Source organism: Dipodomys spectabilis, unplaced genomic scaffold, assembly GCF_019054845.1.
Source record: "Dipodomys spectabilis isolate Male_0828 unplaced genomic scaffold, ASM1905484v1 ptg000006l, whole genome shotgun sequence".
NCBI classification, from domain to species: Eukaryota; Metazoa; Chordata; class Mammalia; order Rodentia; family Heteromyidae; genus Dipodomys; species Dipodomys spectabilis.
In genome coordinates this window covers 18973237-19001200 of record NW_024870683.1, presented here as the reverse complement: position 1 = coordinate 19001200, position 27964 = coordinate 18973237, and positions in this window count along the sequence as shown.

The following is a 27964-nucleotide window of genomic DNA, read 5'->3' as shown; positions in this document are numbered from 1 at the left end:
TCAAATGTCTATCTGAACAAAAAGTGAATAAAAACAAGCCCAAGACATGTGAAGCTCAAGGCTCCATTTCAATATGTTAATAAGTCCAAAGCAATTTTTCCACTGATCAGAAAAACATAAAAGCAGGCCTAGACTTACTCAACATTACTGGATTTAAATTCTGCACCTCCATGAGAAGTATTGTCCTATGAAACTTCCTACATGTTTTACATTGTATAACATGCCCTGCTTATTTTCTACCTGTACATCTATATAGGGCTATTACTGTGAGAGATTTAAAGGAAAGAGACACATTTCTAGAACAAACCAGAGCAAATGTATGTGTGAATGGATGGAGAGGGTATAATTTAATAAAGTACCACGATTTTTCCAGCTGCAGATTTCCACTTGATTTATGGAGTCCCTATCAACATTCTCATTTCAATCTTTCTCTGCCACTAATAATTTCTCTCTGAAACATGTCATCTCAAATACTTGCCTATAATGCTGTAGATACTGAGTAAAAAGAAGGTAGCCTCCTGACTGTAACAAGAAGAAAGCTGGTGAAATGCAAGGTTTCTTTTCTTCAGTTAAACATTGAAAAAGGTTATTGCTGTTCTGTATGATCTTTCTACTGTTTCTTGTGTATTTGTGAGTAAGACACTAATCGCATTGACTTCTGACTCGTGGCTGATTCTTGGAATCACAGTCTATCCACAATGGAAGAAGGGGTTACCTAGACCAATCGCCAGCACAAATCTCTGCATTTGACCTGGGCTCATCCTCCTTGTTGAAGCATGTTTATTGCTTTCCTTTAGCTGGAAATGCTGAAAAGACCCATTTGTTGTTTGTGTTTAGACTCTTCTCACCCACCCACAAAATGACGTATGTGTTCAGAACAGCTCATGATTATGTGTATACAGATGTAGTCAGAACATTTATTTTGTCATTGCCAAGTCTGACCTATGAGGGAAGATGAACAATGACCCCTCAGAGACAACCCAGTGACACATGGACTCATCTAGGGGACTTTGCCAAGGACAATAGCTGCCCCTCAGTCACACTCCAGAGAGAACCAGCCCAATATCATCCAGATATGCAGAACAATGGTTAAACTAAGAGACAGAAGACTTTGGTGCTAATTAATACAGAGCTATTGGTACTTAATTTACTGTAATCCTATCAGCTATGCTAGACTGAAAGAAGCTTCAGGAACCACTTGGTGGTTATCTTTAAGAGGAGGCTTGTATAGAATATCATTAAATACTTTCATCTCCTAATACAGCATTAAATGTCAACATTAAAACAAACAGTAGATAAGATAAACTTCAATAAATTTGGGGGAACTTTTTTGAGAAGGATCATATGAAAAATGAAAAACTACTTCTCCCTGCTATTTTGCCCTAGGGAAAAATGTGGATAAAATATCTTCTTGTAAACATAATCCATACCTACCAAAATGCGAGCCTTTGGAGGTCAGGGATTTGTCTACTCCGTCCTTTCCTATGTCTTTGACAATAGCACCTAGAACACGGTGAGCTCTCAATATTCATTCAATCAAATGATGAAGAAATTCCTCTTGAGAAAGACACAAAGCACTTGTAGTTTCTTACTTCATCTTCAACCAAATCAAGGTTTTTAATAGTTGATGGTTCTCATAGTGATATTTCCCTTTGTGCATTACTTGCTTTAGTCCTGCATGGCATTGTGTATGTATGTGTGTATGTATGTAAGCATGCATGCATGTATGTATGTGTGTGTATGTGTTGCAATCTAAAGCATCCAGAAGACACACACACACACACACACACACACACACACACACACACACACACATGCATACATACACAGAGGCAAAAAATAAGAAAATATAAATCTGTCTTCTTCCTTTGATGCTTGGAAATAATGAAAAGGAACTAGTCTATTTGAGAGAATACAACTTGGTCTAAGGCTGTCCATGTTCTTCCAATGATATTAATGATATTAATTATCTTAAACCTGGAACATATATTTGAGATCAAGTTTTGCGTCTGATGTCTTTCAAAGGCTCATGGGATAAAATTATATCCCTGTAGGTAGTGCAAAGCTTCCATGAGAAGGAGTAGAGAATCTCATTCAGGCATCCTTGTAATGGGTTCGTCTTGGAATAGAAAATGTAAGTTGTGAAGAGGGATAAATGTTAGCGCTGGGTTAGAGGTAAAACGATGTTAATGGTATAAATTTGGACTACAGAGATGCATAATACGTAGTGTTTTCCCCAAAGGATATCAGAGTTTAGTATGGTAAAACTTAAAATAAATGTTGATATAGTATGTTGTAAGTGATGATAAAAGCAAAAGTCTATAGAAATTGAAAAAGGTAGCTGGGCACCAGTGGCTCATGCCTGTAATCCTAGTTACTCAGGAGGCTGAGATCTGAGAATTATGGTTCAAAGCTAGCCCAGGCAGGAAAGTCTGTGAGACTCTTTTATTTTTTTTTGGGGGGGGGGGAGTGGGGTCCATTCGTAGGGCCTGAACTCTGGGCCTGGGCGCTGTCCCTCAGCTCTTCAGCTCAAGGCTAGCGCTCTACCACTTGAGCCACAGCGCCACTTCCGGCTTTCTTCTTTTTGCTTATATTGTGCTGAGGAATCGATCCCAGGGCCTTGAGCATGCAAGGCAAGCACTCTACCACTGAGCCACCTTCCCAGCCCCATCTGTGAGACTCTTTTCTCCAATAAACCACCAAAAACCAGAAGTGGCGCTGTGGCTGAAGTGGAAGAGCACTTGCCTTGAGCTGAAGATCTAAGGGACAGTGACCATGCCCAAAGTTCAAGCCCCACAACAGACATAAAAAGGAAAAGGAAAGGAAAGGAAAAGAAAAGAAGAGGAAAGGAAAGAAAAGAAAAGAAAAGAATTTTTCCAAGTCTTTCCATTTCCTAACAAATGGGGCAATGTCATTCTTTCTGATGGAGGCATAGAATTCCATTGTGTATATATACCACATTTTCTTGATCCATTCATCTACTGAGGGGCATCTGGAGACTTGGAAAAATTATATTAAATGAAGTAAGCCAGGCCCAAAGAAACATAGGTCCCACGGTTTCCCTTATTTGCAACAACTAGTATATGTCTGAGACAAGCAGAAACAGTCAAATAAGTTGGTGTTAGACGAAATGAACCCTGAGATAAGGACTCAAATGTTTTTTTCTTTCTTGCTATCATTTTCAACATATTTATAAGATATTTCTTTGTTACTTTGTATGTCCTTTCCCCATGGTATAATCCCTGTTTTCACTGTATTTGATGTTGGCATAATTTGTGGAGGGGAAGAGAAAAAACCAATTGTTTAAATAGGGATCCAGGTTGGCGTGGGGGGGGGGGGGGACGGGAAGGGGAAACAAAGGAGGAGACTACAATGCTTGATAAGAAATGTACTCATTACCTTGCTCATGTAATTGTAACCCCTCTGTATGGTATTTTCACAATACAAAAAGAAAAGAAAAGAACTCAGAAAAGGTTGATGAAGGAGTTGGTGCCTATCTGTGTCTCTAGAGATGAATATTACTTACTCAGAAGTGAGTGGGCATGCCTGTGTACACCTGTGTGTCCAAGAAAATGATAAGACTATTTCCAGAAAGAGAGACCAGCAAAATCACAGAGCAAGAAACAAGAACCAGTAGGGTGAATATTTCTGGCTTTCTCCTGAGTGTGGGACAAAAGAAAGGGCCATGGTACTGAGCAGTCCGAATGACACCATTTACATACAACACAGTGGGCAATGCTATCTGGGTTTTGGCCATGTGAGGGTCCAGAAGAAAAATGATTAAAAATAAAACTGGAGCTGAAGCTGAAAATGGAAGAAAAGGCTTTAAATGCAGAAGCTTAGCCAGTGAGCAGGTCAACTGAGAAAATACATCCCTGTAGCATCTCCCCTGCATGTTGACTGTCCTCAAGGCTTCTTTGCTCCTGGCAGGTGTGATGCAGGAGCTGGTCATCAGATGCTAAGGACCTGACCTCTGAGATCCTCTGCTTAAGGTGGCAACTCTACCTCCACAGCTTCTCCAACCTGGTCTGCCTGTGATCCTTGATACACAATTCTTTCTGACATCACAGATCATTTTTTTCCAGGTTGCAATTGAACTTGGACCCTCCTCTGCCTATATTTGAAAACGAACTTAAACTAAATGCATTTGTCTCGACAATAACTGCCTTCCTTTAAATTTCCCATACTCATAAGCATCCTTCCCACAGAAATCCTACACCAAAACAGAAAGTATTTGAGAAGATAAAACAAAAATAGTAGGAAAAGTAAGGGATGGGCTGGCTCTGAGAGGGAAGATCTCTGGAGAATCACAGGACCTCACTGGACTTCAGAACCCTCCTGGGGAGATTCATATTTTCACAGAGGGCATTTAAAGACAGAAAGCATCTTCTTATAACCCTCTTCTTTATCCAACAATCTTTGATGGGCAGATGTCAGGCTCTGTGACCAGCTTCAGGAAGAATATTTTGGAACAGGGAAACCTTTCAATAGTCTCACTTTTGAAAAATAAATATTAGCCAGGCACTGGTGGTTCATATATATATATAATCCTAGCTACTCAGAAGACTGAGATCTGAGGATCACAGTTCAGAGCCAGCCCAGGCAGGAAAGTAATGAGACTCTTATCTCCAATAAACTACCTATAAAAATCCAGAAGTGGCACTGTGGCTCAAGTGGTAGAGTGTTAGCCTTAAGCACAAACAGGCTCAGGGAGGGAAGTAGGGAAGAGGAAAGAGGAAAACAGGAGAAAATAAAACAGGAGGTAGCAGTGTTCAAAAAGTAATATACTCATTACCTTACTTATGTAACTGTAACCACTCCCCCATTCATCACCTTTATATATTGGCTTTGTTTAACATTATAGTTGCAGTCGGAATTGGAATATTGGTTCTGGTCCTGAATATGTCTCTTTTTATTGACTTGTTTGAGTTCAAGTCCAAACTTTCAGAAAAATACACCACCCTGTAATCCAGCACCCTTTCATATCTTGTTTATAACATCTGGTATTTGGGGGTATTAATGTGTAACTATATGAAAAATGAAATCAAAATTAGGGCACAGGAAACAGACCAAACTAGGAGGCTGCTAATACAGAGAATAGTCTCAGGGAGGAATTACCTGAACCACTGTATTTTTATTTAAATTTTAATTTTATTGTCAAGTGATGTACATAGGGGTTACAGTTATATAAGTAATAACCACTGTTTTTTTAAAACAGGAAATGCACTAGAAAGGATCTAGATGAATCTAAACCACAGTGTTCTCACTGGTGGTCTCTGAAATGTGTAGTGAGGTTGGTCAAAGGCTTTATTACTCTTTTGTTGCTGGCAATGTGTTTTCTTTTGTCTTTGCACTCTTCTTGAAATTAAAACCGCTATGTAGTGTGCATTTTAAAAGTACTAGTAAAGTCCTGTTTACCCACAACTTCTTTTTTTTTTGTACTGGTCCCTGGCCTTGAACTCAGAACCTGGGCTCTGCCCTGAGCTTCTTCACTCAAGGCTAGTAATCTACCACTTGAGTGACTTCTCCACTTCTAGCTTTTCAGTTAATTGGAGATAAGAGTCTCAAGGACTTTCCTGCCCAGGCTGACTTTGAACTTCAGTCCTCAGATCCTTCCTCTTGTATAGTACCTAACACTCACCTACAACGTTTTGGGGAGCACAATGCTTCTGTTAGGTAAGTTTACTAGGCTTATGTGTGTAATATAGCCCATTTCTAGAGGAAAAATAAAAATACATAAGTATCTTGGAAATTAAAAAAAAAAAAACAAACAAAGAGGTTCAGGGACAGCACCCAGGCCCAGAGTTCAAGCCTCATGACTGGCAAAAATAAATAAATAAAAGAAAAGAATATTAGCATTCAGTCTACTGTTGCAAGTTGACCAGAACAAATATAACCCTGTGCAAATCATAAGACTCTATCATCCAAATAAAATGCTAAATAAACATACTTTCTAGACGACTCTTGGGATTTGGCTTTTTATGCTACAAAGCAAAAAGTACTTTGTCTCTGTGCCATGTGCCCTTATTCCTCATGAAAAGGCAAGAGGCTTCTGCTCCCCTCAACATTTGGAGCTAGGTCAGGAGCCAGAGCAGGAGCAGACTATCAATTCTAAGCAGGGGTGAGGGGAAGACACCAGGCTTAGCAATCATATGAGGTCAACACCAGATGAGGCGGTACAAAGTGAGAAGAACAAGACAGCCTCCCCAAAAAACCTTAACTACATGAAATCAGAGTACAACAAGGTGGAGTTTGTTAGAGGAAGGGTCAACAGAGACTCATAACCCCTAACCCTGACCCTGAAAGGATTCCATAGATGAGTATCAGAATTCTGAGAGCTCTGTGGGGATGGGGACTGGGTGCAGGAGCTCTGAGTGGTGTTTGAATGCTATAAACGGGAAACCCTGGTTTTGTGTGTGTGTGTGTGTGTGTGTGTGTGTGTGTGTGTGTGTGTGTGTGCGCGCGCAGGACTGTTTGACCTTCTACAGTAATCCTTTCACAGACAGGAAGATCCCTGTATTTACTTATCTCAGTGATTCCTAAAGATAGGAACCTGTTAGGGAAACTGCCTACCTCAGAACATCCTAGTTTCTTATTCTCTACCTCTGTGAATGTGCCCTTTGGTTCATTTTCTAGAACTCCCTTAAGCTAGCCCTAGGTCAATATGAACCTATAAAAGTGGACTGGGTCTGGAAGAGAACTTGGGTTTAGCAGTGTCTGTTAGTTAATCCATTCCTTGCTCTATGGTATTATTGGATTATTACTTAACATTAAAATTATTAAATTGAGATATCACTTCATGGGCATTTCTTCATTTGTTACCCCAGAAATGCTGTTCAGAAGCAGCAGGAAGGAGTTCAGAACTTTTGGTATGGATTGTATTGCATTTGTATTGCAAAACATGGGTACATATTTGTCAAACAGTCACTTGGGACATTCACTTTAGGCCTTAATCTAAGTAGAAGCTTGTCTTCAGACATTGAAGTATCTTCCCTATGTTATTGACTTAGTTTTAAACCAGGTCAAGATTAACAACCAGTCCTGGAGACATATCCACTATGGATATAGATGTTAAGTCTTAAACCTCTGATGAGGTGGCTATCTGATTAAAATACACTATTGGGTAACAAAATATGGACAATAAAATATCTCACAATTATATGAAAACAAAGTATAGCATGACTAGTTTTAATATGAGACATTATCAAATCACATCGCATCAGGGTTGAACATCAGTCAAGTCTAAATAAAGATAGTGGCACTGTTGGGAGGTTGGTTACCCACAGGAAGAGTGAGCAAATGACTAAATATATTATGGATTAAAAGGAGCCAATTTTCTCAGTATTAGAGAAGGGAATAAGTACATAGAAAGGGAGAAAAGCAAAATGAAACTTGTTATATTAGATGGATAGAAGTAAGGAAAAGAGGAAGAGAAGGAGATAACAAAAGAAGGATGGAAGGAAGGAAGGAAGGAAGGAAGGAAGGAAGGAAGGAAGGAAGGAAGGAAAGAAGGAAGGAAGAAAGGAAGGTAGGAAAGAAGGAAGGAAGGGAGGGAGGGAGGAAAGAAGGCGAAAGTGGACAAATAAGCAGCTATGGAGACAAATAACTTCATAGTGAAAAAGCATGGCAGGTACCACCTTAGCTACTTGCTCAAAGTGAACGTCACCTGTAATGGGACAGACTGGCATCAGGGGGTCACCTGACAAGATGTAGTGAAAAGAATACATCTTTACTTATGTGACATTCTTGCCAAAGATGTAAAATCTGTACAACCCCAGAGAAACATCAGGCAAATTCAAATTAAGGGACATTTTACAAAATAACTTGATCCTAACTGTCAAGATCATGAAAGTCAATGGAAGAGTGAGGAACTAGTCTAGATTAAAGAAAACAGAAAAGACATGACAACTAAATGCAACTGGATACTTTTCCTATAAAGGACATTGTTAAGAAACTTGAATGCAGTTCAATGATCACATGATAGTAATACATCAAGGTTAATTTCCCAGTTTTGATGGTTGTATTGTGGTTTTATGAAAGAATGGCTTTGTGGGAAATGTACATACTGTTCAGAATGATAGAGAATCAGCTTAGCAAATTACTCTGGAATGACTCAGGAAATGAAATGTTTTTGTAGTATTTCCAATTTTGGTATAAGTTTATGATTGTTTTATCTGGGGCATATATATAGAATATATATATATTATATATGGTATATACCAGTATAATACTTTATAAGGTAACAAGATAATGGGTATGTTTGTGCATTTATAAAAGGAACCATTGCAATTAAGATGGCAAATTGTATGTATATGCACCTATGTTTCTGTGCATATGTTACATGCATGCATGTGTGAAATACATATGAACAAAAATGTATGAATGTGATGTACATGTACATAGATGTACATCTTTGTATACTTGTATGCATAAATATATACACAATATATAGCTACTATATAGACATATAATTTGTCATCTTTGTGTGTTATGTGCATGTTAGTACTGTGGCTTAAACTCAGGGCCTTAGATACTCTTAACTTTATCACTCAAGGCTGGTTTTCCATCACTTGAGCCACAGTTCTACTTCTGGATTTTTGTTTGTTCATTGGAGATAGGAGTTTCATGGACTTTTCTGCCTGCTGTCTTTGAACTGAGATCCTCAGGTCTCAGCCTCCCGAGTAAGTGGAATTACAATATCAGGACACAGTTGATACCAGAAATTTCGAGTCCTATCACTCAGTGTGGTGCTTTGTGTTACATATCAATGTCTGCAGATATCTGGGTGACAATAATATCCTTATAAGCAAGCACTACTTAGGAAAGAAGATAGCAGATTGCAGGTCATTACAAACCTCTAATATCTTTAATCTAGAAAGACATTGAGAAAAGGCACTTGACTAGGAGCCTACCAAAGTACCTCTACCTGTAACTCAGGCTCTGCCTTTAACTTGGACACAGTTGAGATTACTCTCTGAGAGCTAGGATTTCCTCATAATTATTTTATACTGTAATAGTCTACTTTTAAGAACAAAAACTATATGGTAAAGACATCAAAGATATAAATAGTAAAGGTCATAGTTTCTGGTAATCAATCTCAGCCCTAATATCCTAAAAAAGAGAAAAACATTTTGAACAACATGTAGAAGATCTTCTTTGTCTTTTCCTACCAAATATACATATAAGATTTCACAAAGGAATGAAAACTTTCTACATGTATATACACATATGGATAGATGTTTGATTATGCCAGGTTGCCTGTATATTACAACCCATTATACTGCATTTATATTGTGTCCTTGCTCTCTGTTCTTTCCTTCTTTCTTCCTTTCTTCCTTCCTTCCTTTCTCCTTTCCTCCCTCCCTCCCTCCCTCTTTTCTTTCTTTCTCTCTCCCTTCCTCCCTCTCTTCTTCCCTCCCCCTCTTTCTTTTCTTTCTTTCTTTCTTTCTTTCTTTCTTTCTTTCTTTCTTTCTTTCTTTCTTTCTTTCCTTTCTTCCTTTCTCCAAAACTGGGAGTCAAACTTGATACCTGACACTTTCATTCATTGGCTAGCACCCCGCCAAAGCCATGCCTCCAACACCAATCCTTGCTCTCTTTTCTTCACTTAGATTCTTTGTAATTCCAGAACAACAGCAGTGGGTACTCAGGGGGTGACTTATAGAGAGACATAAATATAGAGGCGACATTGTTTGGTTGTGCAAAGGCAGCATTATTTCTCTAGCTGTGAAAGGCTACTGACTCTCATTCATAGAGGATAGGTGACTGCCTTGTTGAATGAGGGAGAAGAAAGGACCTGAATGGGTGCTCTTGAGATAAACTAGATGAATGGCTGGCTGATTTAAGCAGCTTTCAGCTTTCCTGAATCTAGTAAGCATTGCAATCATGCTACTTCTGGTCAAAAGTAGTGGGAAGATGGTATTTCGCTGGTGATTATGTGTTTGAAATCATGGAAGGAAAAAACCAAATAACCAATGCATCCCTTGAATGTTTTTGTTAAGTTTCTAAATGGTACTCTGTAGCCACTTCTATAGTCATCATGTGAACTGTGAGGAATGCTAAAAACTCATATAGATTTCTAGGTCATATTTAGATCCACTAGTCAAAATACCTGAAAATGTAGATGTGCATACACAATCTCTGCCTTGCTAATGGGATTTTTATTTTCTCAGTTGGCTTCCCCTGATACAGTTAGTGGACATGTTGGAGAGGCCTACATGGCAGAGAACAGAAAGTATCTTCCAGCCAGCAGCCAAGCAACATCTGACAATCAGACAGTTCTCTGCAAACTGAATTCTGCCTACAACCTGAGTGAACTGAAAAGTGGATCCTTCTACACTTGAGCTTTCATATCCCTGGCTGACAACGTGACTGCAGCTTTGTAAGAAACCCTAAAGCAGAGGATTCGGCTAACCATGCCTCAAATCTCCCTCAGCAGACACTGTGAGATAATCAATGCGTGGGATGTGTTAAGCCACTTAGTAGTGATTTATTATGCAGCAATAGACAACGAATGCAACCCTGATCTAAGCTGAACTGTTCAGGAAGGCGTCTATTTTTGGGGGGGAGGGGCGCCAAAGTTTGGGATAATTGCTGTCACTGTGCTAGTCCTTGGTAGGGTCTGAACAGGCACTCACTTCCAAGCTGCCTGTATCTGTCACACTTAGGACAACCTCCTTGTTGGGGGGAAGGGGAAAGCAGGGGGAGTTGGAGAGATGCCACCTAGGAAGTGCTTATTGAGCCCATGCAAAGATATTTACCACTTTGTTAAAATAGTAACTGATCTTGGCTGGTGTTCTGAAGAGCCCTTTAAACCTCAGCGAAGAGGATGATAAATAGAGTGCCACTTCCTCATTTTCAGGCGAAGGCCTCAATTTTAAACAATTCCACATGCTACAGTCATCAAGCTCAGGCAAAGAGGCTGCCACATGAAATAAACCTTCATTTGCCTGAAGCCATGACTCATTTTTTTGCCTTTAGGATGAGATCCATATCAACACATGCATACACATACATGTCCACATACACACACACAGTGTGGGCACATGCTCACCAGGCTATCTTGGTGGGAAGATGGATTGGTGGAACTCACTTTTCCATTCTGTCAGCCTCTTTTTTGAAAACAGAATGATGAATGAATTCAAGGAGACGGAAGCTGTATTTGTGTTTGGCAGATCAAAAATGTTTTTTCTTCCCCTGGGTCTCATGATAAGTGCCTTTCTTTGCTGTCTCTCCAGCCCTAGGCAGCTCTCTGCCCAGAAGATTCTCAGTGTGACATTGATTGAAAGGAGAGGATTGGACTGGGATACTTGCCAAGGATGCCAGACTTCTTTACTCGCCCTTTCTCCCTAGGCCACCCAAGAACCAGCTGACCAATGGAGCATGAGACCTAGGCCACCCAGAACCTCTGCTGTTGAAATTAGTACACCCTCATTACAGAATGGGTGGTCTCCAAGTCACCATCCCTTAGGGTATCCACTGCAAGGGTCTCTAATACTGCCCTCAAGTTTGATCATTCACTACTATAAGGACTCATAGAATGCACTGGAAGCTCTGGCACTCAGAGTTACACTGTCATATGACAAAAGGAGACAGGCTGTCTTTGGGAGGGTATAGGGGAATATAGAAATGAAGGGACAAAGGGTGAACAAATGCAGCAGTGGTACTTACTAGACGCTGTATGGAAAATGAACTGTACAATTTGTGAGTGGGGACAGGAGGGAAAAACTGGGAGAGAGGGAAGGGGTGACATTGTCTCAGTAGAAATACACTTATTACCTGACTTATATAACTGTAACCCCTCTGTACATCACCTTGATAATAACAGTTAGAAAAAAGGAGACAGATTCATCCACTGATGAATACTTAGAGTTGATTCCCTATTGTAATAATTCTACAGCAAATAGTGGTATGCAGATATCTCTTCACCATATTGACTATATTCCCTTGGGAGGAATATATATATATATATATATGTATACGTATATATATATATATCCAGTAATGTGATTGATGGGTCACAAGGCAGGGCTATTTTTAATTTGGCAACATGAGGGACCTCCATACGGTTTTCCATAATGGTTGTACCATGCTACTTTCTCATCAACAGTTGTAAAAGACTTCCCTTTTTTCCATACCCTGACCAACACTTTTTATCTCTTATTCTTTTAATAAAAAGTGTGAGCTGATATCTTACTGTAACAGTGTATTTACATGCCCTTTTCTTGAAAGTAAATTGGAAACTATTATTTATTCATTCTTCAATTATATCAATGAATAATCATTGTGCAACCACTATATAGAAGGCCAGACACAGGTGAGTCTAGGGAGGGAAGGAAGAAAAGCAGGAAGGGGAGGGGAGAAGGAGAGGGATAGGAAAAGGAAGGGAAGGGAAGGGAAGGGAAGGGAAGGGAAAGGAAGGGAAGGGAAGAGAAGGGAAGGGAAGGGAAGGGAAGGGAAGGGAAGGAAAGGAGGGCACAGCAGGGCAAGGCAGAGCCAGCTACTGATACATACTGATACACTGATTCGCAGTTCCTTTCCTAAATGCTGCCATTTGGGAGAATTGTGAAAGGAGGTGTTATTTGGTTATGATTACTATATCTCATCATCACAGTGCCTGTGACAGTTTGTAGAGGAGGAGAAGGAAGAATAACTCTCTGCTCTTAAGTCCATTCCAGGGATATGTCCTTGATTAAAACCCAGAAGTTGGGGGCTGGGAAGGTGGCTCAGTGGTAGAGTGCTTGCCTTGCATGCATGAAGCCCTAGGTTTGATTCCTCAGCACCACATAGACAGAAAAAAGCCGGAAGTGGTGCTGTGGCTCAAATGGTAGAGCACTAGCATTGAGCTGAAGAGCTCAGGGACAGCACCCAGGCCCAGAGTTAAGGCCCCAAGACCAACCAAAAAAAACAAAAACAAAAACAAGAAGTTGTATGTTACCAAATTAGTTATTGAAAAGCCATTTCAGCATGGAGCTGGTGGGTCACACACATAATTCTATCTCATAATCCTACTCAAGATGCTGAGATCTGAGGATAGTGGTTCAATTCTAGCCCAGGCAGGAAAGTCAGTGAGACTCTATCTCCAATAAACTGCTCAGAAAAATCTGCAAGTGGTACTGTGGCTCAAGTGGTAGAGTGCTTACATAGAGGCTTAGGGACAGTGTCCAGGCCCTGAGTTCAAGTCCCAGAACGGGCAAAACAAAAAACAAAAAAATACTTTCATTTATCAGAATTTTGGGCCTTTTAAATTTGCTATTATATTTCTCTATATTGAGCAGTTATATAGCTTGATAATCTTGCAGCAAAATGTCATTTGTTTCTTATTAAAATTATACAAAATTTTTAATGTAAGAAATAATGTACTTTATTTTTTATAAATTTTAAGTCTCAAAAAAAGAGACAAAAAAGAACCAAGGATGGTAGGTAAACAATAAGCTACAAAATGAACTTAAACCTCCTGTTTATCAAAATGCCATTTCAAAATGCAGGGCTAGCCTTGCAGCTTTTTAAAAGTCAGATCAGCACACCGCTAAGAATACAGTAACCCAATAACCTTTGTCTTGTGGATCCACTTCAATTCTTCATTTTAGCAGCTACCACTGACAAAGACCAATTGGTATTTGGCTAATAATGCTGAGAATCATTTAAGATTACTCCGGTTTTCAGGGCTGTTCTTTAGAGCAAGAGTTAAGCAAAAGAATAGACCCCTTGCTAAGTGATAACCAGTCCTAAGTCCTTTCCAACACTACAAAAAAAAAACCTCTTCAGATTTTTCTAAGGCCCAATGTCTCACTGAGACAGCCTAACTGGCTGTGTCTTTGGTTTCTTCTATGTACCCCAGGGTGGAGTTCAAGGCCATTGGCTATGTTACCCAAAAGAATTCACAAAAATTTGGGGGGATGAGCTAAGTAAGCTCTTGAATCTGTTGCAATTTTTCTAAAGTTGGAGCTCAGTGGTCTAACCATGGAGAGGAGAGTCTGGCAGAGTTGGCAGTGAACAGTGCTAACTCAAATACCTCCCTATTTTCTGAGATTTTCATCAGCTCACAGGAAGGCAAGTGAACAAACCACTCATTCCTTCCCCTTCTCCTTGTCTTCCCCAATGGTAAATCTTGATAATCCATCAAAATTTAGTTTAGGAGATGGTGGGCATTAACAAAAGACAGATGAATTTGTCTGGTAGGAGCCCTGTTCTGAAGACCCTGAGACTGAAAAACTGCAGAGCAAAGGGCCCGAGTAACTCAGCCACAAGATAAAGTAGGTACATGGAACAGCTCTGAGGCTCCAGTTCCCTGATTAGCTGTTTTCTACTAACCAATATCGACAGGTTATTTCTCCATTGGGTTTACTCTACAAGGATAACTAAAAGGAGATTATATTTGACTGCTCATTGTACTTACCATAAGACCCATGGAGTTAGGTCAGAGTCCTAAGAAGACCATTATGTGAGGGATCTTCTCCATCCTGAGGTGGGTCTCATACAGAGAAACGGTTGGGCTATCCCTACTTTGTTTAGGTTATCCACAGAAATGATTTGGCAGTTGATACGAAAGTGAAGGTCTCTGGGGAAGTCCCCAGAGCCATGGAGTCCTACGGATTGAATGTGTTTAAGTCTCCAAGTTCTTCACGATGAATCACAGTGACTGTGATGATGCTGGTCTGATGGATTTTGACAGAATCACCACCCACTTCCTTTACAGTAGAATCTGAATCATAGGGACTCTGGAATGTCTCATTTTAAATAGAACTGTCTCCAAATAAGTATGTGTGGTTAGGGTTACGGGATGTTAAGTCTGCCTTTCCCTTTCATCACAGAATTTTAGCTAAGAACAACAGGATGGACCACCTAGATAGGATATGATAGAAAAGTGAAGCAGGCTTTGTATCCTTTTGCTTAGCACTCAGCAGAGCAAGGCCAGGGGCTTGAGGATTTGTCCTAGCCATTGGAAGGTGGGGGGTTCTTTAGAAGTCGTAATGTGCTATTGCAGTTTTCTTCTTCCTTTGCCCTGGAGGAATGGGAAAGGAAATTTTTATTTTAAGACACAAGAGGCAAGGTTTCAGATCTTAGAGATCTTTGATAGGTAATGAATCTGGAAGTGGAATGACTAAAGTTAGAGCTACCATACTTCCGATGGTCAAAATGTGAGGTGCTGGCTAGCCATCCAAGAAGGGTCACTGCTAGCAAAGGGAAAGGGGCTGCATTGAAATGGCTTACACTTGAAGATTGTAAAAGGGCAAAGATGCATATGTACTGCCTTCCTGGATGTTCATCATGGATCCCTCCAAGGAGAGAACAATTCGGGTCACCTGGAGAGATGAACTGATTCCACCAGAGAGATCCACTGAGGCCAGACAATGGCCTAAGAACATGCCACATCTGGCAAGTGTATAGTGGGAGGGTCCCAGCAAAGAACAAAATAGGGGGGATTGACATTTGTCCACTGGCGCCCCCAGAGGGCAACAGTGTAATTACAACCATTCACTCCACCCCCACAACACCCGCCCCCATCCCCCACCCCCCATTTCCTGCTTGGTTTCTAATCTAACCTCTTCTGGAACAGAGTGGAGAAAGTAGAACACAATAATTTTTTTTAGAAAACTATAGGACTTGCCAGGCAATAGTGGCTCACACCTGTAATCCTAGCTACTCAGGAGGCTGAGACCTGAGGATTGCAGTTTGAAGCCAGTCCCAGCAAGTCAGTTCACGGCACTCATTTCCAATTAACCACTGGAAAACTGGAAGTGGATCTGTGGCTCAAGTGGTAGAGCAGGACCTGGTACTGTGGCTCAAGTGGTAGAGCACTAGCCTTGAGCTGAAGAGCTGAGGGACGGTACCTAGGCCCAGAGTTCAAGCCCCATGACTGACAAAAAAAAAAAAAAAAGTAAGTGGTAGAGCACTAGCCTTGAGAAAAGAAAGGTCAGGGTCAGTGCTCAGGCCCCAAGTTCAAGCCCATGATCAACCCCCCCCCAAAAAAAAAAATTTTTTTTTTAAACCAGTAAAACAACAAAAACCTATGGGAACTTCTGGATGCCCGATGTATGTCCTGCTTTCCTCAGTTACAGTCTGGTGCCTGACACAGGTCTTAGCTGTAGGAGTCAGAAACTTTATGGGGAAAAAAAAAAAGATTCCTATTTGCTACTCAGACTGAACCCAATGCCTAAAAAGTCAGAAAAATGCATAAATACCTGAGATTGACAAGAAAATCTACCCGAGCAGTCCCAAATTTCACCCAATGATGAAGAAAAACTGTCCAACAGAGGAGTTTAAAGGGGCAATGATAAGAAAAAGTAAAGTTCTTCCTTTTAGTAGGCTGGTCATATGATGCCAATAGAGACTGATAGTTAAATAGAGACAGAATGACTCATAAAATGTTTTATCAAATATTCAAGATTATTCAGCTGTCTCAATAATTTCAGACCAAAGGCAGAATTTGAGTAGGATATTAGTTATATGTGACTTTCCAGTCTATGCTTTCCACAAAAATTGACAGTGGCCAATACGAAAACAATGCCAAGCAAGTTCAGTCTGCAAGTACAATGACCTGCCCACCATTCATGGCGATTCCTTACTTTTTATTTTTCGATTCTGAAGTTTGAACTTAGGGCTTTGCCTTTCTTAGGCAGGCATTCTACCCCTTGAGACATTGAATCAGGTCTTACAAACTTTTATGCCTGGGTTGGCCCAGACCCTCAGTTCTCTAGATCTCAGTCTCTCAAGTAGTTGTTACTACAGGCATGACACAGTGTGCCCATCCTTAAGTGGCTTACTTCTATGTACTATCTTCTGTAGATACTCAAGGGTCCTCTAACAGGACCTGAAACCATCAGCACATTTTCTTCCACCTCCTTTTACCCAGAAAAGTCTGCCATCTTTGTCCAGTCATGCCACCTTCTGGGAAGGGACCCAGTTGCTTCTGTCATACTTACAGCTCTCTAAAAATCGCCTGCTGGTCTGAAGAAAAGAGAAGGGCCAGGAACTCCACAAAAATCACAAGGCACAATGCTGAACATGTCATGTCTGCTGCCTGCCTTCTAGCGATTTCACTTTTAACTGGACATCCTAATTTAACTTTCCATCCTAATTTGATCCCCAAGTTGCTCTTTCGCAGTTCATAGTCTTCCCACACCTTATGAGAAAATATCTCAGCTTTAGAGTCAAATGCTCTAGGTTGTAAACATGCTTAAGCTATTTTAGTCATCTGAGACTTTTGGGCTTATAGTCTTGGCCAAACTAAAATGGGGAGGGGGCAGGGGGGAGGGGATCCGGGGAGATCCGGGCAGTGAGCCACTTTCCCACAACCTTGCTATCAGATTTTTATGAAAGCAAGTCTCATACCAAGTTTTGCCACATGATATTTATTAAAGAAACTTTTATTAGTAAGTAGACACAAAAAAGATCATGAAACCACTTTGTGGGGGGTGGGGGGTGGGGTGGGTGTGTTTAAGGTTCTCTGACCCATCTTACACAGACAATTAACCGAAAACAGACACTAACCTCTTCTAGAGGCAAGCCCTGCGATTCTGAAGGCAAACAGAAGGTAATCAGAATTGAGCCCCTGAATGGCTCACCTCAGAGCCACTCAGAGCTCAGTTTCAGGTTCCATCATTAATGAAATAGAACAATAGATAAGACAATAAGACAATAGAACTTTCGAGGGTGGTAACTTGCCCCTGAAATGGTAAAACACGTCACACATCAGGAAAACCTTTCATTCAAGCACCTAATATCTGTTACACACACAGACTAACAAGACATATTTTATTTGTGAAAACTCAAGCTGGGCACTCATTACATTAATTTATAATGTCTCTGATGGTGACTGAGATACAAGCAACTAGAAGACTGTAGCTAGTGCTTTTAAAATATGTTTCTTCTGTTCAAATGCTAGCTGATTGCTCTTGGGGTGTCAATTGTTGTTTAGGACAACTGACTTCCCCTCAAGTAGCTCAGATCAACAGACACATACTCATACACACATGCTTATATTCATGCACGGACCCATGTCTATCCTCAAGTAATTTAAACTACAGGCATCATAACAATATACAAATAGAAATGAATATTTGCCTGAAGTTACTATTTCATACTATTATGACTGATATTCACAGCAGCATTAACTAGAAGACTGATTTTTTTAAAGTAAAAATAATGAAATGTACTGATTTTATATTGATGAAAGGCAACCTTTTTATTTTTTTAATTGGGGAAGCATAAAAACTATAAATTAAGTTGGACTTAGCCACAATCCTATAAGGAACAAATGTCAACTTCAAGTCTTTTTTTTCTATGCATTCTTACACATAGACATGCATTTATTTGTTAAATTGGACAGACTGATATAGTCGGATAATCCTAGACTATTATGACTACAAACATTTTGGGTTGTTTCTGGTAATCCATTAACATAAACATTTTAGGAATCTGGCCAGAAACCCACAGATGATAGAGTTACACTGGGAATGATTCTTTACACAGTCAAGAGGAATGGAGAAGTTTTAAGAAGCTGGATCTGGTGTTCCCCAAAGGCCATGTGCTAATGCTTGGTTGCCAGTAGGTGGAGCTATGGGGAGGTGGTACAACCTTTAGGAAATGGGCCCAGTGGAAGGAAGTGATGTCACTGGGGACGTGCCCTGAAAGAGGATTTTAGAATAGTGACTCCTTCATCAAACACACAGACACACCACTCTGCTTCTTGGCTGTCATGAGATGAGGAAGCTTCACACTGTGTATTCCCCGCCATGAATTTCTGCCTCACCAAAAGCCCAAAGCAGTGAAGCTAAGTGACCATGGATTGAAACCTCTGTAATTATGAGCCAAAATAAATCTCTCGTCCTTCAACGCTCACTATCTCAGGGTTTTGTTGGGGTTTTTTGTTTTTGTTTTGTAGCTGTATTTCCTGTCTAAACCAGGGAAGACTTAGGAAAAGCAACCTTAGGTGGTATACCATCCTATGACTTAAAACACAGGATAGCTGTCACTCCCACACCTAAATGTCTGCAAACTAGAACAAGAACAGTGAGAGGACCACCAGAGAGCCCACCCACAGAGACTTAACAGGACTGAGCACTGGGAACAAAGTCACCCCTTACTCTACATACCCTGTCTGTGACTTCCATTGGCAAAACCTGACCAGAAGCTTTAGGACAAGAAAGATCATGATGTAGTCAAACTCCTAATTAGAGCAGAGAAAAGGCTGGAGATGGAGTCAGGAGGGGAAGTATACCACCCACATGAGACAGAATTATTTTTATGCACAAAATCCACCCAAAACTTATAGTTCTAGAGAAAGATACATCTATAATAAATAACCTCAGCATTGAGAAGTAGTTTTAGCAAGCACAGTTAGAATCTGTAGGTAGTATACTACACAAGAGCCCACATTTTTTGGCAGTACTGCTCATGTGGTGCTGATAGCAGATTTGAGTATTAAATTTTGTAAAAACTTCCAATAGATAGCTCATGACTGTAATCCTAGCCACTCAGGAGACTGAGATCTAAGGATCCAAGTTTGAAGCCAGCCAAAGCAGCAAAGTCCATAAGAATCTTATCTCCAGTAAAACAGAAGTAGAACTTTGGCTCAAGTTGTAGAACATCAACCTTGAGAGTAAAAGCTAAGGGGCAGCACTCAGGCCCTAAGATCATGCACGCTTACGTGCACATACACTCACACGCACACACACACAAATGCAAATCACTATAACCATTTTCCAATAGATAGGAGCAAAGTATTTTGAAGAAAGGAATATATAACTTCTTCCAGTGCACACAAAGGCTACATACAGGCCAGCAGAGCCTTCCAGTCTGATGGATATCAGGCATTTCCTATCAATTCTCACAAAGTTTTTGAGAATAGTTTCATCAAGCTCCTTTAACTCCCAAAATGTGGCTCTTCTGGGCCTGGCTCTCACCGCTTCATTACTTTTATTTGGCTGGTACTCCTCCTTTTTTTTTTTTGCAGGTCCTGGGGTTGAACTCAGGGCCTGGGCACTGTTCCTGAGCTTCTTTGGCTCAAGGCTAGTGCTCTACCACTTGAGCCACAGTGCCACTTTCCAACTTTTTCTGTTTATATGGTACAGAAGAATCAAGCCCAGGGCTTCATGCATGCTAGGCAAGCACTCTACCACTAAATCACATTCCCAGCCCCCATGAATTCTTTCTCTTACCCTTTAGTTTGAAGATCAAGTCCTTGAGAGAGGAAGAAAAAACAGATTGGCCCTGGGCCAAGCTGTGGGAATACCACTCTTCTTTCATGCACTCTAGCGTTTCTTCCTCTAAGCTTACTGTCACCATCCTCCCTCTCCCCCAGTCCCATCCTCCCAGTCATTGCAGACTAGTGTTCTTTGCCTTTTACCCGTGGCTGCCTTCCTGGGCTCATTTCAATGACAACCTCCATTGATTGAGCTTCTGGTCTCCCATCAGCTTCCCTGCCACATGTCCTCATCCACATCATGTCATTATCCAGCTCTTCTTCCTGTTTTGAACCAAATGCCTCCTCTTCCTTCCCTTGCAGTTCCTTAGGGTTTATTATTTTTCCAGAGTCACTCTTCTGTTCTGAAAGCCGTTCCAGTCAAACCATCAGAACTGCTTCCCGGGCTGGCCTAGGACTTCCCCAACACTAGATGCTGCCATTCTCCTGTCACATAACAATATTCCCTAAGGCCAATCTGTCAGGACACCCGGAAGGCAAGGCTGCCTGAGAAGCCTGAGATTCCTCTTTTTCCTCGAAAACTCCCATTGATTTTTCTCCACAGAGACAGCAAAGTGTTCCCATCATGAGGGGATCAATGTCTTGTCTTTCTTTTTTAAGCTCCCTTCAACTTGTCACTTCCTTAGAGGAAGGTTTTCCTTCAAGCTCCCTCTTCGCAGTTTGCACATGTCTTATGTGCCCCACCCCCTGTCAGGAATGTCACAGTTGACCACCCCCCCACTCGCCCTGAGACTGGTGCTCAATGTGAGGGCAACTTCTCAAGTCATCAGAGCTATCAGAAATTAAGGATGGAAAACCTGGATTGTAATATTTGTGTCCTACTGAATTTTTCACTCATGTTTGCAGGTGTTCATGCATTTCCTCCACAGATTTCCATTGAGGAGTGGCAAGTACCAAGATTCATCATCTCCATCACAAACCTAAGGTCATATTGCTAATGTAACTAGAGTTCTGTGTGAGTCTATTGCATATACAAAACTATGTGTAGATGAATTAAAAGAAACCAGAAGCCAAGTGCTGGTGGCTCATTCTTGTAATCCTACCTCCTGTGAGGATCATGGTTTAAAGCCAGCCGGGGCTAGAAAGTCCAAGAGGCTCTTATTTCCAATTAGCCACCAAAAAGCTAGAAGTGGAGCTATGGCTCAACTAGCAGAGAGCCAGCCTTGAACAAAACAGCTAAGGGACAGTACCAGGGCATTAATTCAAGCCCAAATATTGGCATGTGCGTGCACATGCACATGCACACACACACAAGCTAGATTAATTTTCTGTTTTGTGTATATGCATTACTATGTATTATTTCTGTGTATATGCATGTGTATTTGTGAGGGCCTATACTTGTAAAGAAAATTGCTGGAAAAAAGAATCAAGTATCAGAGTTTTTATTAATTATCCCTTTGTACCATTTGATAGTTTTCTCTGTGCATGTATAGTTTTCCACAAACATGCAAAAATGTCTTAAAACAATTAGGTATCTGCTTCATTACACAAAAGAAAAAGTGCTCTGTCTACTTAACTTCAATTTATGATGATTTTGAATGAGACTAGGCCTAGGAAGAGAACTCTCTACCTCTCTACCCTGAATTGTATGCAAATACAGACTGTTAATATAATAATTATTCCTTGTGGCTTCTGTCTCCTAAGTAGACCTTGATTGATGGATTTGGGGAATACCATGATAATAAGGAGCTGGGAACTCCCTTCTGAGGCAGGGAGTCTGAATGACAGCTCAGAGGCCAGGTAAGGTGAATAAACACCATGTTCATGCAAGCTGGGTTTCCTCCTCAATTGAGAAATCAACAGCTCTGGACAGTCTCCACATTCTTCAGTAGCCTGTCATTTAAAAAAATATATATAACTGAAACATAATTAGCTAAGTCAGGGAGCAGAAATGCTTTTTTTAAACAAGAGAAAAATCTCATTCAGAGTCACTCTGTTGCTCAAAAAGAAAAACTGAGTGCTCTGGGTATATAGAGTCTTTTATTGTCATTTCGGCTGCCCCTTTCTAAGCTACTGCTATTCTTGCTAGTCTCATTGGAAAGATAAGCTTGCCTATTCTGGAATCTTCTTCCCAGTTAACAGAAAAAAAATCAGTGGAAGTTTCTGCTTTGAGAATACAATTGACTAGACAGATTTGGTCTTGCAAGCGTTTTCTGGGTAAATATTTATGAAGCAGTCACAAAGCGACTGGCACCATTAAGTCTGAGTGTCAGAAGGGCACAATTAATAGTTTCTGCTCTATGCCAAGAAAAGCAAAGACCTTGTATATCATCTCCTCAGTGAGGAGAAGCGACAGAGACAGCTCTGCCATGGAGACATCACTTTCTGCCATCTCAGTTTGACTCACCCCTGGGGACAAGGAATTCTACACCAACAAGGACTTGCCACTGTTAGACTGGTTGCTGGCAATGGCTTAGGGTTTTGGTGTTAGCTTAGACAGCTCAATATACATTTTCTTTGTGGGTTAAACCTGAACAAAAATTATCCCAAGTATGTTGTAGAGTGTGGAGGAAGCCTCCTTCCCAGTCCTGTCCAGAACTCTGCCAGACGTTGCAATGATGGGTGCTCAGCTAGCAGCAGTATGGAGGCCTTGCCTCTTGGGTAGGAGAGAAGCTCACTTCTGAGGGGTGACAGAAAGGACTGACAGTTTGATAAAGGCATCCATATGAGACGCATCCTGGAGAACTCAGAGGTGGTTCCAGGACTCTGCAGCTAGAGACCAACGAGTCACATTTTATAGAACATTAGATGGGACTGTTTTGTTTTGGTTTGTTTTGATGGTTAAAGACATACTGAATCCCAATGGTAGAGTGGAGTCTGTAAGCTTAAAGAGAAGGATGTTAGTAGGGTGAGGTATGATCATCATAGGAAGAGGTACCCCTTTATGCCCAGCAAACTGGAATGAGCAAACAGAATGCCAAACAGAATCCTACTTCTCAATTCTTGCCTGTCCCCTGCTGCCCTCTCCAACTTTGAGAACTTTAATTCGACTGGGAAACAACTGATTGGCATTTTCCATTGGAGTCCAGCCCATTATCAATCTAGGGAACTATGGGGATATGTGGGCATCTCAGAGGTACCAAATAGCAGAAGGAAAAGACCAACAGGCAACTCTTCTGTCTGAGAGAACCAGAGATTGATTCTCTACGTACATAACCTGCCCACCCTCATCCTCTGTTGCTCCAAGCATCTTTAAGAGGCTCCTTCGCAACACAGGAAGAGGAAGTGGCCTGGTCTATGGACCACTCCTTGTCTAAGTCCTACTGGGTTCTCTTTGGTATTCAGATTCTTGCTGGGAGACTAGATCAATCAAAAATAGCATTTCAAATCAATCTCTGCTTATTCCAGAATAGGATTCAGAGGAAGTCAAGATCCCATGTCACCCGAACCACCCTTGAGAATGTGCAAAGGCCTGGAATGCCAGCCCCACTTGAAAACCCACAGTCATTACCATGGGAACCTCCTGGATGCCACAAGGCTGTGAAGAGGGCTTAATTAAGTGCAATCTCTGACAGTTGTGATTAGGAAATTAAGGGCACAGTAACTGGGTGCCATTCAGGCAACGGATATCCTGACACAGTGAGGGTCTCTTTTGCTGACAACAAACAGGAGAGCTGTAATTATGCAATGTCAAGCTGCAGCTGGGAGCGCTATTTTGGATTTCATATTTTCCTTGGAATTTTACAACCAAAAAGATGAAGGGTCCACCTCCCACATTCTGGAATGGTGGCTGTATTTAAGGTACTTGAGGCATTGCATACTCCACAGTTCTGATTCCACTCCTTGGGGGGTAAAAAGGACATCACCAGCCAAAGTCTGGCGGCTCAGCTTCCATTTGCATGAAGTAGCCACGGGTCTGTCCACAGCTACAATAGCACAGACAGTGATTTCATTTAGTCTCTCACACAGCAATTCTCATACGGTTAGGAAGCTAGATGTTCAAGATCATGGTCCCAACCACGTTGGGCATCCCTTGCTTGTAAATGCATTATCTTGATCTCTGCTGGCATCTCTACATAGTGTTCCTCCTGTGTACTTGTCTGTCTGCATTTCCAGACACAATCACACTAGGTAAAAACTCATCCTATTGGTCTCATCCTAAGTTTAACCTCAGCCAAGAACATCTTTCTAAATAAAGAACATCTTTCTAAATAAGGTTGTATTCACAGGTACTGAGAGGTAGGACTTCAATGACTTTTATGTTGACATGGTTTAAACGATGATATCTTGGTTCTAATTAAATCTTATCTGTTGAAGAAAAAAAGACAAAGGCAGACAAGAATAGAGCTAACCTGATTGACAAGAGGTTGTAGAGTAGATATTAAGTAAACCTTCACTACCTCCCCCTACCTGTGTCTCTGAAAGTCTGTTGATGAGCATGTGGCAAAGATTCATTTTTACGCATTAATCACAGAGCTCGATAGGAAATGTACTCATTACCTTACTCATTTAACTGTAACCCTCTGTACAGTATCTTTACAATAAAAAATATATATTAAAAAAAGATTTGCATGTGCAATAAAAAAATGTCAAAAAAGAAAAATGTTATAAGGCCAAAGAAGCACTCACCAAACACACATACAAGATAATCTAGGGTACAGAAATGATTCAATACGTGAATGTAAAACCAGTCAATAGCCACAGTGCAATGTCCAATCTTTTTTTTTGTCTGGTGTGGGGTTTGAACTCGGGGCCAGGGCAGTATACTTGAGCAATTTTTCTTAAGGCTAGCCATCTACCACTTTGAGCTACAGTGCCACTTTCCATTTTCTGGTGGTTAATTGGAGATAAGAGTCTCACAGACTTTCCTGGGCTGGCTTTGAACTGTGATCCTCAGATCTCAGCCTCCTGAGTAGCTAGGATTATAGGTGTGAGCCACTGACACCCAGCCTGTTGATTCTTCTGTAGATAGTTCTACATAGATCCCCTTTCCTAATTTTGCCTGACAGACTATATGGCTCCCAGGTGTTAAGACCATCTGCTTGATACCATCAATGTCTTTGTGTTCCTAGCAGGCAGGGTTCTGCTGGAAAAAGAAGAGTCATCCTCCTTCAAGCTCTTCTCCCCAAATCACCCTTCGGCCTCACCACCTCTTCTGAGCTCAGCGTCCCACCCCCTGCCCCTACACGGAGGCCAGTCCTTACCAGCTTCCCTACCTAGTGGCTATGTGACTTTACTCTAGCTTCGTGACCCCAAACCTCAGCAAGATGGTGAGTTCATGGGTCTCCTGTCCACACTCCCTCCAGAACCTAGGCCGGGGGCACTCACCCACCTTTCCTCCCCTCCACACCTTTCCTCCCCTCTACCTTCTCTACCTCCCACCGCACACACAGCATAGACTCTCTCTGGAAACAGCTCTTGTGTCCCTGTTATCACAACTGTTCTCTGGGTACATCCCCTGGGTAATGACTGGTCCTGGTGTGGAGACAAGGTGTCAGGCCTCTTGCCTCTTGTGGGGACGTTTCTGAAAGATCACCCAACCTCAAAGGTCCCCATGAGATCAGCAGAGTATCAGCTGCAACTCCATGGGAGTTCAACTTCTGGACAGTCCTGACTGCTCTTTTCTCCTTGCAAATCTTGAACAGAAACTTGAGCATTTCCCAGGTCTCTTTTCCTGGGAACATAATACTGCAGTAATAAGATAACCTGAGCATGTAATAAGGGTTTAAATATGCCACCAAAAAGTTATCTGACCTCCACCTGTCGCTCCTGCCTGGCCTCAGTTTCCAGAATGAATCAGACCCAACGAGTCACCATGTTCTTTTTAAACCCCAACCATTTAACCATTTCTGAATATAAAGACAGCAAAAGGATGGGTGTGTGCTTGGGAGACAGAAACCAACCCTGTCACTCATGGCCCAAGCATCACAAACATGCAGTTAGGAGAGAAAGGCAAGCCAGCCCTTGGAACTCAGCTGACAAGCAAGTGGCTTGTTCTGTTCTGCTGCAATGGAAATCCCACATGACAAGGTGGGAGGGGAATGTCCCCAGCAAGGTAAGCTGACCTGAAATTGTTTTCCTTCCCCATGTGCCAGGCTCCTGATACTGATAGCCCTGGGAACAACTAGCATCTTACTGAGTTACATTCTCTCCCAGGTCTGCATCGTCCTCCATATCTCAGGAAAAAGCAGGGCTCTTGTTGGTCAGCAATATGGTACAGCCAGACTGGAATGACTTTCAGTCTCTCTTTGAGCCACTGCTTCTTGATCAGAAATACCCAGAAATAAGTATCAAGTAGAGTACAGGGTGGTACTTGAAATGATATCACTTAGGAGATATGCTTAGGAGATGGAGGACAGCAGGGATCTTTATAACCCATAAACACTGATGGAAGGATATGACACATGAACACACACATGTGCATGCATACAACTTCCAGGCCCTGTGACTGACAAGGTCCTTCCCCTTCTAAGCCCTGGGAATACCACCAACAGTCCAAGCATATGTTCAAGCTGCTTATGAAGTTGCTAGATATTGGGCAGATCATATGTTCTGACACTTGGCTTCTGCACCTGAATAATGGGGACAAAGATCAGTGTGAGTACTATAAGGTACTCCAAAAGGTGAACTCCATAAATCTCAGTGCCTTCACACAATAGAAGTTCCCATGGAGTCCAAAACAGATCTGACCCAGTGGCAGCCATATCCAGGTTTGCAGCTTCTATATCCCTCTATCTGTCCACACATGATGGAGGAGAAAAAAAGAAACAATGGAGGAGAAAAAAGGGCCAGGCATGGAAGAATCCACTACTCCTGGAAGTTGCCATATTTTCACTTATATACCTACAGCTAAAACATAATCATGTTGCCATGTAACTGCAGAGGAGTCTGGGAAATACAGTCTTAGTGGATGCCAAGAATGGGAAACAGGTTTGCAAGAAACCAGCCAGTCCTTTGACAGGACAAGAACCTTACAGGGATGTTGGTGGATTCAAGAAGATAATGAATATTCCAGATGCAAATGCCACTATACTGGATTGAGCCAGTATATACTCTGCACCACTCTTAAAAGTCCTTAGGTATTGCAAGTTCAGGGTGGCAAGATGCCAAGTTTTGCAAAATTCTCATTTTTGTTCAAAAACATGTTTCAACATTGGTAACAAATATTGTTGATTGCTTTTCTTTAAGTGACAGGCTCATTTTGTCCATTTTTTTTCCAGGAAAATATCTGCCAGATCCTCTCAGCTGAGGCAGCACAGTTTGTGCGGCTGACCCATTCTTTCAGATAAAAACAGGTTCCATGAAAAACATTGTCAATTCAAACAGGTGACAACCCCTGGGTATGGAGCCCCACCTCCCGCATGATTATAAAATGGCATAAATCCTCATTACGTGCTTTCCCCTAGGATTATGTCTACTTTAAAAAAAAGACTCATAGTTTAGTTCTTGCATTTAGATAGGTAACATGTTGCACGTGTTATTTTGCAATGTGATATTTCCACAGAACCATTTTTGTTTTTCAGACAGGGTCTCTGGACTTAACCTTACTGGCCTCAGCCTTGCTAGCCTCCTGTCACAGGCTCCCAAGTGCTGGGATTTCATATGCCATCCACGCAGGACACTGATGGTGACATGAGGTGGCATAGAGAATAAGGTCCTCAAGGACACGGTGCTGGTGGCCTCAAGGCAGTATCAAGCTTGGTAAGACTGCCCAGGGGTGGGCCAGGGTCTGCTTTTCCACTTGTGAGCAGGGTTTCTGGTCCCCATGAAACAAAAAAAAGGCATCATTCTTCAGGGTGGGATGAAACTTGCACTTTTTCA